The 12500-nt window shown below is 33.0% G+C and overlaps 1 protein-coding gene across 2 annotated transcripts in view; it reads left to right on the top strand.

Moving 5' to 3' along the window:
• The first annotated feature begins 348 nt into the window (after positions 1–348).
• The window catches only part of LOC145277775 (protein mothers against dpp-like), a 118975-nt gene continuing 106823 nt past the window's right edge, over positions 349–12500 (top strand). For both annotated transcript variants that reach the window (XM_080129523.1, XM_080129525.1), the window contains exon 1: positions 349–567. The gene's annotated coding sequence lies outside the window, so the exon portion shown is untranslated. The remainder of the gene's footprint in view (positions 568–12500) is intronic.

Below are 12500 nucleotides of genomic sequence, written 5' to 3'. Positions count from 1 at the left end.
GAAAAGAATGATATTTTAAAATATGCGGGGAAAAAGAAAAGAAATATGTTTGAAAGAAAAGGTTGTAGGTCAATTTTGGAAACTTTCATTTTCTCTCCTCTCTCACACCCACCGGATTAATCATGAAACTTTTATTCGCTTTTTCTTATTTTCCTTCAATTCCTAGCAATACACAAGAAAACTAATCCGAGTAGCGTTTTGTTAACCACTTCAAAACTTGTTGTTTTTTTTCTAGTAAGTGTGTATTTTAAATTTAAGAAATATTTATTAATGTGCTTTCGAAATGATTTTAAAAATCATATTAAGTAATAATGAATGATCTGCCCTTAGTTTCGTCCGATCCACTAATAGATGTCGCTTTGGTCACAAGCATGTCACACAGCAACCAACCAGCGCTCTCTCCTCCCCTTCACCCCCCGTATTTGCATACTGTTGTCTGTCTGTTACCCCCTCCCTGTCTTTTTCATTTCGTCTAATCTCTCGAACTGAGAGTGAGTTTTGTTGCTTCAGTCGGACACCAACAGAGGTCGCTGGAGTTCTAGCTGGCAGCATAGGTTTTTTTGGCCGGTAAGGTTTATCTCCATAAATATGTATTATACGAACACTGTACATGTTGACGATTTGTCTACATTTCGTCTCCGTCTCTAACTCAAATGTTTGTCAGTTTTTATTTTTTGTGTGTTTTTCTTTTAGATAGGATGCAAACCCACCTCCCTCCCATCCGACACATGCTGGGAGGCGGTCGATAGGTTTTGCTCTAAAAAATGCCGTCATGTCCACTACACTTTCTTTTAACTTTATATAAACTTTTACGTCCGGTATTAATATTTCTTAAATATATGTATATATTTATATATATTCCCTTTTATTTATTTATTTATTTTTTTAAAGATTTTTTTTTTATATATAAAGCTTATTCATTGATTATTTTGTTTGTATTTATTTATAAGATTGTTCTTTTTCGTGTTGCTCTCTTTCTCATATATTCCCTCCCTTTCTGGCCTCTCTCTCGTTTTTCTCCCTCTGTGTGTCTATGTGCCTCTCTTCGCCCTCCCTCTTTATTTCAGAGTGTTCTTTTTGTAAACACCACTACCAACAGCGCCACGATGTCAGTTTTAGATGTGTAGACATTTAGTCTCCACTCGGTGGCAGTCTTGTTGTTGTAGTAGTCGTCGTTGAATCTGTGTTGGAGCCATGGCTCCCACAGTTATCCCTCATTGACAAGACATAGACTAAATGATGTGTGTGTGTATATTTATATAACTGATGCTCTCCATCGATGGCCACATTTCTCACTTTCTTTCTCTCCAACTTCTATATTCTTATTAGTGACGCCATGCTGCTATTTTATTTTCTGATTGTAGAATCGCGTTCGTGAATCTCATCGCTTTTCATGTTTATTTGTGTTTTTAATGTTCAAAATTTCCTCAGTATAAATCGTTTAAGTATACTGAATGATACAAAAAGTTTTTTTTTTAGAATCGCTCTTGAGTGAGATGCTTTATGCATTTATTTTTAACCCTAACTGTTCAAAATATATAAGGAAGGAAAAATGAATAAAATAAAGTTTCGAGGCGGGAGTGATTCTATAAAAATGTATCAAAGGTTAGAGTGAACAAAAAAACTTGTCCAAACATTTTAAACATTCCATAGCACTTGTTATATCAATATCTGGCACTTATGCAGAATACGGACCGGTTTATTTTTTTTAAAGTGATTTTCAAGTTAAATTAAATTTTTACTGTATTTTATTAAATTGTTAGGTTAAAGTACAGAATAAATTCCCTATGTTAAGGCTAGGTTTCTAGATAATAACATTATTTCAGCACGGTCGGTATTCTGTATAACTACACAATAAATGGCAAACGTTATATATTTTTAATTAAATATAAACAAAAACTTGTCAAGACTTATCGGTAAATTTTTACGACGTGCACACCACATAAACACCCCAACCTCCCCATGTTAAGAACGGCTATTCCGAAAGCCGTTCTTAACATGGAGGTTGGGGTGTTTATAGTACGCTGGGGTATGTCGTAAAAATTTACCGACTTATCTCCCCCCTCCCCGCCTAAAAGTAAATTTAGAATTCTAGTAATAGAAAAGTTGACCATAAGTTAGTTTAGTCACTAAACTTTAGTGTTTATATAAATGACTTTACAGTTTAGTAAACTTAGAATGACCCTTATCCCTCATAGGTTCCCATTACTCTAAAAACTGTCTCCATCACTTCACATCGGTCACTTCTAAAGTAAATAACTGCTACTAATAATATCAAGTTGACTACTACTACCATAGGCTACCCCCCCCCACCACATAAAACTACTAGTCAATGTTGATCCTTAAATGCTACTAGTTTTTACTGCTTATGATATCTAACAAAAAGTCCTTATTATAAAATGCACATTAGTTTTTGTTTAAACCACTGCCTTTAGAAGCTTAGCTTATTTATCTGAAATTAACGTGTTGATCTTTCTAATTTTTGAGTAAGTTAACTTTTTCCGACTCTGTGGGTGAGTTGGTTTCCTTCTCTCCCTCCCTCTCTCTCTCTCTCTCAACAGGTCAACAACAAATCACGTTAGTTCACGACCCCCACAACTCAGAATTTCCTCGACTTTCCCCTTTGCTGTGTTTTGAAACTTAAAATTTGACAATTATGATTCAAACACCTGCTGTCGGGTGTCACCTATATAAGCACACCAGTTGAGTTGACCCCTTTGCCCACACAGATGCACTTGTTCACCCCACTACTCACCACCAAACATTCTTGGGCTTCGCTTCATTATCTTTTATCATTTTTTTTTTTTTTTTATTTCATTCAATAAACAACCCCCTCCCCCATTACTCACATTTTATTTTGCAGTACACACCTAAGCTGCACGCACTATTTTTATTAAAAAAAAAAAAAAAAAAAAAAAATCACGTTATCTTTTTCCTCATACATTTTTGTCCCCATTATTTGTTGGAATTATTAAAACTTGAAAATTAATTTTGTACTTAAAAGGGGTGCGTAGTAGATTAATATCCTCGGCTAAATCGCACCCCACCCCTGCACAAAAAATGAGACTCGACTGGAAAAATTTGACGGAAACAAAACAAATATTTTATAATTTCAAGTAATCGATCAATTATGCAATGGATGCATATAAATTTAACGTAAAATGCAGCGTTTTAGGTTAGTTAACACCTTTTTGACGGACCTGAACGAGCTTTTCCCCCTTCGGACCTAAACGAGTTTGATATACCACCAGCTTTCTCCCTGCCATAAAAAAGAATTCCTTTTTTTTTTTTCCTGTGGATTATCGTCGATAACAGACTTAACTTTCATATTAGCAGGAAAAATTTATTTAAAAGTTCATTTAATGACAACGTGTGTGTAGGGGGGGGGGGTCAGTGATCTCCCATGTTAAAATTTAATAGAACGTTATAATTAAAGTGATCACGAATCAAAGGGGCAAAGCTCGTTCAGGTCCGCCCCCCCCTTTTTTTTTAAATTTATTGGGGATGATAGTTAAATTCAAAATTTGTCTCCATGTTTACAAAGCCCAGAGCAGAGCTGTCATCTGCAAAATGGAACGAGTTAGTTTTCTTCAAATTTTATTTTTTTAAAAGATAAACAAGAGAACAGGAAATTTGATAACCGAATGTTTTTTTTTTTTCGTTTATTTAAAAAAAACACAATTTGAAAAAAAAACAAAACAAAAACAAAGCAAACTATTTTGCTCTGGCAAAACTGTTGTAAACATCGGAGGATTAATACTTTTACGTATACTTTTGTGACCTTGATACACGAACAGGGTTAGTGGTAAAAAATAGTTAACTACCTTAAAAAGTTAGAATAACATGGATTATTTTAAGTTTATACACTAAACTGGTCCCATGCTATAACTGATAATCATTCGATCAACTTTTTCGAGGTGTTAACATCGTTTAAAAAAAAAAAAAAAAGGTAAAGTCTTATTTTGATGGAAGATTTAGATGAAGTTGTTAACCTGCAATTGTACCCATTTTTTACACGATATCTGATCTATTTAATATTCAAGTATTCATACTTAAAATAGAACTAGATCATTGGTATTTTTTATACGCAGACCTGTACGAGAGTGCCCACCCCTTAAAAATACGTGTTTTTCACCTTTTTTCCGAGGATTATCATATTACATACTTGAGTATCATATTGGAAAAAATTTTGAAAGAAAATAAATTTGACTTTTAAGGGGGTTCACTTGTTATAGCACTTTAATCACGTGGCACGCCTGTAAAGAAATGGGCAGTAAGTCAGGTAGCAATGAAGTAGAAGTTTATAACGAGAAAGTGAACCAAGTCATATATATATATATATATATATATATATATATATATATATATATATATATATATAATTAAAAAAAATTTTTTTCTGCTAATACGATACTTAAGTTTGTAGATTAGACTGTATCGGGAAAACTTATAAAAGGTGTTTTTAGGGGCTGGTCTTATTATATTCAAAATTATATGAATTTAAATTCTATAAATGTTTTGAAAATCTTATCGGCATTGTTTTTTTTTTTTAATTCCTGTAGAGAATAGCAACTTTTCACGATTTTGTTTTTACCCCCTCAGACACCTTTTAAAGAAATAACATGTGTCAAGTTCACAAGTTGTGTAATGTCCCAATCCCAAGTTTACTTTATAAGTATTTCTCCTCAGAGCGCAAATATGTTCACATGCTACATCATTGTCAATGACAACTAGCAACTCTTAATTTACATTTTTTTTTTTTGTGCGTTCAAATTTTGATGCATCGGATTTAAAACTTCCGTATACATATTTTTTTAAATTTTGATTTAATTTTTAGTAGGAAACTACTCTTGCTAATTTGTTTCTCTTACTCGCTCATACCCCACCCTTACTGCATCACCTTTTTCTCTCTATAAATGTTTGTTTCTCTTTTCTCCTCTTCCTTCTCCCACTGGTGCGGTCGTCCCGACGCCTGTGTGGCGGCGGCCCGACGGTGGGTGCTTCCACTCTGGGGCGAGTGAACCGATTCGGAAATGAATCTCTCTCTCTCTTTCTCTCTTTAACGGAGGACGAAGAGAGTGAGTGAGAGAAGTCTCTCTCTCACTATCTTCTTTGATAGCACCTTCTTCACTAGTTGTGTGTGTGTGTGTGTGTATATATATATATATATATATATATATATATATATATAAATAATTCCTCATCATCGGTCACTGTTTATACTATGTAGATAAGAGAAGATATATGGCTGATCTATTTTCCACGTGTTTAGTAAATATAACAAACGGCACATTTCCGGCGCATCGAATATTTTTTGGTATTTCTGCAGTTTACGGATCGTACTATTTTTTTTAGATAGGATTTTTAAGTTAATTTTTTTATTTTTAAATTGTTAAGTACAGAACAATTAACAATGCCACTCCCTCCCCCTCCACATCTAATAAGTTCATAAACAATGTTATTTCATCACGGTCCGTAAACTGCAAAAGTATCTTTTTTTTTTAATCCCTATTATTTTTACGCATTACATGGATTTCTGTAAGTTTTGTGAATTGAATTGTATTGATATTTGTTAGTCATCACAGTAACCGGCGTACAGTTATTGTATGCAAAATATGAACGTTTATGGGTCCGTTTTTACTTGCTCTCACTAGAGTAAAGTTACATACAAGTTGAGTTTTCATGTTTTTGGGGAAAGATTCGGCTCCCCCAAAGGGTCACTCTACATTGGAACAAAAATACATGGTAGTCTCGTCGACAGACCCTCCCCTCATAAATTAAGGCGTCTCTGTGGCAGTCAGTAAACTCATTTCGTTAGGCAACGAGAAGGTGATGAGATCGAATACTACACTTTGATCATTGGCCGGAATTACTTTATTGATGTGTGTTTTGATTTTTTTTTCCACCCTCACCTATAACGACAAAGATCAGTTTATAGTGAACTCCCTTCTTTCCTTCTTCCCAAAATGAATAGTCTGGATGGGTTAAAAATTAACGATTGTTAGCATTCCCCGATGAGGACGCTTCAGGCGATCGGCAATTAACCAACTCCCTGACCAACTAAGAGGTAATACTTGTGAGCATGGGATGGCCTTCTGAGACCGAACAGAACAGAAAGTACACTTTGCTTTCTACCAAAAGCAAAAATGTTTGTGTTTGGTAAAATATATAAGGCTATTACCTTCATCCCCTCTTTTTTTCACGTAGCCTAACCCCCTCTTTATACTCTATAGATAAAAAAAAAAAAAAAAAAAGGAATCGTCGGTCGCCTTTACTGGCGACGAATGTGACTGAGTTAAAACCGCATTTGTAGACATTTAGAGAGGGTAAAAGAAAGAAGGATGTTTATTCCATTTTAGTCTATCTCCCTCTAGTCGCAGACACTCAGTCTGGCGCTACCTTTTCCTCTCTCTTTCCCTCAACTTTTAATATATTTTTCCAGCACACATTTACCCCGGGTCACTTTCCTTTTACTCTCCAGTCTAGTCTAACTCGTTTGTACCAAACAATCGTAGATCAGTTTATCTTTTATCTACCCCCCCCTATTTTTTGTAATCTATTCACATACACACACGTCTCGTGAGACCAATAATAAACGATTATTTCCCTATCCTCACTCTCTTTTAAGTTAGGCTTTATATAGAAACTTCCTAAATATACATTTATTAAAACAAGCCGCCTCAATATCGCTCTTGCACTGTTTTGAGCTCATATAAAAGTTTTCATCAGAGATATTATCTTAGTTTTTTAATCTAATGAAACGTATAGATGAGCACCTTCGCCCCCTCACCACCTCAATCTCAATTGTACATTTTTGGTTTAACTGAACACCCTGAAATACTTGGCGGAAAAAAAAAATCAATTATTTTAGAATTTAGAGCGGGAGATCAATTTCGCATATAAATTTGACCTAAAATGATCTTCCTAATTTCTGAGCCATTATAGCGATTTAAAACATTTAAAAGTCACCGTCAATAGACAATATTTAACCACATTTCTTTTCTTTTGCTTTGGGAGATAAACTCTGCCTTTTTTTTTTTTTTTTTTTTTTTGGAGGGGGGGGGGCGTTTTTAGGATTACGACCATGACAATTTTTCCCCCTAAAAAGTTAGATTTATGAGAAGCTGATCTTCAATCGCCTGATGAATAAAATATAATAAATTAGCTTGATTTCCACCGGAAGGAAAACATGAACGTTTGTGCGGCTTACTTGCCATAAATATTTTCATACTAAGTAAATTATTCGTTTAGGGGAAATATTTTATATTTAAATGATAGTTAGTCATTAGTTTATTTTTCCAACTTAATCTATAAATTTTTCACTTTTTTTAAAAAATCCTTTCGATTTTAATTTGGTACTTCCCAATTTTGTTATTTACAAATTTATATCAGCTATTACAACTTTTCGTCAAGAGCAAAGTGTATAATCTGTTCTAATATTACTTTACCTTTCTGCCTTCGGACAGTGAAAGAGAAATTCTTGTATGAGGTAATTTACAAATTGTGGTCCTTATACAGAGATTCCCTTTTCTCAGAACTGGGTTTCCTCACCCCGCCTCATTTTGCCCTTGTGGGGAGGCAAGTGAATAGAAACAGAACTTATTTCTTGTCTTCGTGTCAGGAGATTTCAATTGGAAGTTGCACCCCCCCCAAACAAAAACATTCTTTAACCTAGACATTTAGTTTAATCGTAGGAAATTAAACTTTATCTACATTTGTGCTGTTAAGCTTAAAAAAGAATTAAATTTGACATGTGTCGATGTAGACAGACCTATGTATGTGTGCTCTTTGTTTACTGGCCTAAGTTGTGCAAACAGGAGGATCCCCCTTCTCTTGGTGAATAGCTAATAAAAATGGCGGCCTTTTTATTACTATTACTACTGTTCGTATCCTGTATGTATGAACACGCAAAGGGACGTCGGTTTAGGGTGCGATGGAATTTGCTTTATTACGAATCTTATAAAATAAAAATGAACAGAAAACTTTACCCTAGTTATCAATATTTTAATTAAATTATTGTTTGATATTAATAATTTAGCTGTCCGTATTTCATAATATTACACAACATATTTCATTTCCTTCCAATCTCTGCCTCTCATTTTTTACTGTAAACAAAACTTAAAGCCATGACTTCATTTCCTTATTTTTCGCCTAGAAATGTGAAAGAGAATAAAAAGCTTGAATGTCGTTTTATTAACATCATGATTGTTAATGAGAATTTCTTTTACTTTCATGTTATGATTGATTAAACTTTCTGAAAATGCCATTTTTTTAAACGTGTTTTGCATGGAAACTTCATAAAAAAACGTAAAAATTAATTTTACAAAACACCAAAGATAGTTTTTTTTTCTTCCTTCGGAAAGAAAACTATGGTAAACGTTACAATTAGCGACATTAATTTTAATTGGGAAATTAATCATAACTATTTTAATTTCAGGTTTACCTACTCATTTGGGTTAAAAAAATATGAATATAATTATAGGTTATGAGTAAAGGTCTTGTTTATTGACAGGAAGTACGGTATCGAATTAAGTTATTACTTAACAACAACCAATAATTAGGAACAACTTAAAATGCGTTCAGTTTCTATTTTTTAAATATAAATACGTTACGAATGAGTGCGTTTGTTTGACTAATTTCCCAACTGTAATTTCCTTAAAAAAAAAAAAAAAAAAAAAAAAAAAATTAATAACTTTTAACGTTGGAGATCACTTAAATTATAACGTTCTATTAAATTGATACTCCACTTTTCAGCCAATCAGCAAAACTCTCCTTATTAAGCTATTTTTGTGGTGTAAAAGAAAAGTTATAATTGAAGTGATCCCCCACGTTAAAAGTTATTAGTTCACGTGTACAAGTGGTACCCTCCAGCCCATATTCTTTAGTTTCGTCTTTTCAATTTTTTCAGCGGATTATTATCGAATGGACCAGATTATAAAAAAAAGCAGAAACAAGTAAAGCATCCATGGTCCCCCGTGTGCACAGTGAACGAGGCATAAAAAATAACCAAGTTCAGTATTGCCCCCCCCCTCCATTTTAGCCCCAAAAGCCCCCAAGGGACGTCAATTCCTGGTGAAAATGAACAAACGGTGTAGTTTTAGGCTTTAACATATGTAAATTGGAGTTCTGCTCTGCACCATGCAAAAAAAGAAATGTCAATCATTTGTCCCCCCCCCATTTACCCCCCAAAATCCTCAAGGCCTTAACATATTTGAATTCAGCACCATGCAAAACTGCTAAATAGACACACAGAAAATTTTGGATAAATATGATAAAATAGTCCCAAAATGGAATGTTTTTATTAGCCCTAAAAGAGCCCCTGAGGCACACCCAAGAGTTATCACAAAGTATAGACAAACCAAATTATATAGAAATCAGTTAGTTACAACTTTTCAGAAAGTCTTATAAAAATCCAAGGCATCAATTTTTTTTTTTTTAATAAGCACAAAAAGTGTCAATTTTAACCATTTTTACCTGAAAGGCAATCAGTTTTGCTTTTTTTACTCATATCATGCTTAATGTTTGCACAAAATTTAAAAAAAATTCCAAGGCGTAGTTATTAAAAGTGCGGACAGACGAACGGACAAGGGTGAATTTACAGGTCCACCCTCCTTTTGTCGGGGGACCAAAAAAAAAAAAAATTTTAAGTTTGTAAGGGGTGCTTGTTTTCTAATTCAACATGTTAGTAAATCGATCACCCATTTTAGAACCACTTGACATTTTTAAGTGAAAATCAATAAACAAGATCTAACACTTATTTCTTTACTCATAACCAATGATGGAAGGTTTCTATTAAATATTCATTTTTTTTTTAATCTCGAATACAGTAGGGAGGAGCAAATATCGTAAATAGTGTGGATGTATTTATCATAAAATTTTACAAAAACTTTGTAATTTTCTTTATAAAACGTGGGGTTTGGATGAAGGGACATTTGTCGTCTGCCTGATCTCTTCTCTAAATTAGTTTCAATCACTCAAATACCACATTCACTCTATGGACAACCCTACTGAACATTATCCCCAATTGTTTGACGAATTGTGGAACGGTAAACATTTCCTGTAAACAAGATTTAATATTAAATCTTTAAAATAATTCTGATGGATAATATTTGTAGGTGTATTATTTTATTTATTTTATTTTATTTTTTTTAAATAATACTTATTTAAAAACAATCATCTGGCATTTTCCACCAATTTTTTCTAATATTTTTGAAGAAAGTAAAGACTCGATAACATAGAATTAAAAAAAAATTTACATTTGTTAAACTACTTTATAACTAATCGACTGATAGTTATAGGTGAAACGTTAAATCTGTCGGTTAACACATTCACAGATTATACTTCCATTCTTTTTGTAGATGATTACGTGTATGCACTCTGAAAAATTTGTTGATAAAACAAAAAAAAAAAAAAATCACTTCCAGTAAGCGTTAATCAAGTTTTTTATGACTAACCCTTAGTCCGAGTAGCCAAGTCGTAAAACCATATGTAATCGCCTCAATTTAATAACAAAAACAGAAAGTTGAAAAAAAATCAAAACACTACTTTTATATATGTATTACAACTCTGAATTTTTTAGATGAGGGTTGATTGTTTGTATTACTTGTTTTGATCGAACTATTGATCTCATCTTGAGTGTTATTTATTTCGTCAGGTATGTTGATCACTATCTTGGAAAAGAAAGGAGAAAAGTTACTTGCTCCATAGTTGGTTTCATATTCTTGGAGTTTTTTTTTTTTAAGCTGTGGTTTCATGTGTCAAAAAATTTGTTTGATAAAGTGGTGGTGGGGGGTAACTTTAATAAAGTTTGACAGAGGATTATCTCCTTTTTTACTGTTGAAATTTTAAGGAGTGTATTATACAATTTTTGTTTATCATAATTAGAGGCTCCCACATACTGCTGATCTCTATGCTTGGTCTGCTTAGTAATATTTTTTTTTTTTTTTTTTTTTTTTTTTTTAAGTATATGTGCCGCATCTTTAAGTAGTCTAACTCTTCATCTTGCATCCCTGCCAATTATTTTGATCTTGATTATTTTGATAAAGGGAAGTGTGTTCCTTTTTCTTTCCATATGTGATCAGCCAGCCCCGATTTTTTTTTTTACCTCTCTTGTGTTTTTTTTTTTTTTGTCACAAGACTTTCGATTAAAGGCTTTACTCACTAGACGCTTTTTGAGATTTGAGTCACTCGTGAACACTATTCTGATGTCATATGGACTGCATATTACATTTTTTTCGGACAGGTTCTTTATGATGTGCAAACTGGCACGTTTTTTGGGTATTGTCCTTTGAAGTTTGTTCCAGGTTTTTCTGAGCTGATGTAATGCCCTCTGGGTAGTCTGATGTTGGCCTGCTACTATGAATTCTGAATGTGAGTGCCAAAAATTAAAAATAGAATTAGGGAGACATCTACAACAGGAGAACCAAATTTTAAAATTCAAAGAATTTTCCTTCATTGATCAAATTCAAAGCAAATCTGAAATATTTAAAGTTTCGATTAGGTTATTCTCATATTGTTTCCTAAAAAATAGGGAATGTTTATTAATTAATATCTAATACTGGTGAAAATTTCACAAAAAATCAGATCTGAATTTTCACAAAGAGTTTTCACTCTCATTTTATCCACTTTGTTTAAAACAATTAAAAGAAGTATAGGACACATTTGGATCTCTGTTCTAAAATTCCAAATGATCAGTTTATTAGTTTAGGAATGAATCCTGTAAATACAAATAGGTAAACAACCATAACTTTGTAAAGATAATCATCCATGCACATCTTTGAGTATCTGATTCTGTCAAAAATGACATGTTACATTTTTCGAACATTTCAATCCAGCATTAAAAAAACAAATGTGCAGTATTTTCATATCGCATAATGTATTTATATTTAAACAATGAACAATTTACATTAACAGTTTCTTCTAAGATTGTTTAATGAAATTTACTTCTGGATGTGATTGAAATGAAAATGTACAGACCTGTACAGGTATCAAACTCTCAGCTTTTAGATTAGAAATACTCCCCCCCCCTCCTTTCACACTTGAATAACCTTTAAGTCTTTGAGCTTTTGTGTCTAAGAGTGGATGAACAAAAGCTTGGAGACAGGCCATACCAAGGCTTACACTTGTATGCTGGTATCAATTTCTTTTTTTTTTTCATCCAGCTCTGAATTTTTAAACCATGTTGATTTTGTGCTGGAATATCTGGTTTATAATTTATAAATGCAATAACAGATGTCACTGACAAAATTTTGCTATTCTCCCTTCCTCGAAACAGGAGGTCATTTATATATAAGTTGTAGTTGCTGTCTGTTCACACACTTCTAAAGTTTTGGGGATTAATTAATAAGGTCAAGTATTCTTCTGAATAATTTCCTTCAACTATTTCTGTTGAGCATTTCTATTGGCAAGTCCTAGATGTCATCCAGATTTTTCTACACATTGGTAGATGTGTGTTGAAGTCTTTAAATTGGTCTGTTTTTGAGTAATGAATTTCGTAAGTT

Source organism: Euprymna scolopes, chromosome 6, assembly GCF_053919585.1.
Source record: "Euprymna scolopes isolate OS-2025 chromosome 6, ASM5391958v1, whole genome shotgun sequence".
Classification (NCBI taxonomy): Eukaryota; Metazoa; Mollusca; class Cephalopoda; order Sepiida; family Sepiolidae; genus Euprymna; species Euprymna scolopes.
The sequence above is the reverse complement of the archived record's forward strand: the minus strand, read 5'-3'. Positions and strand labels throughout refer to the sequence as shown.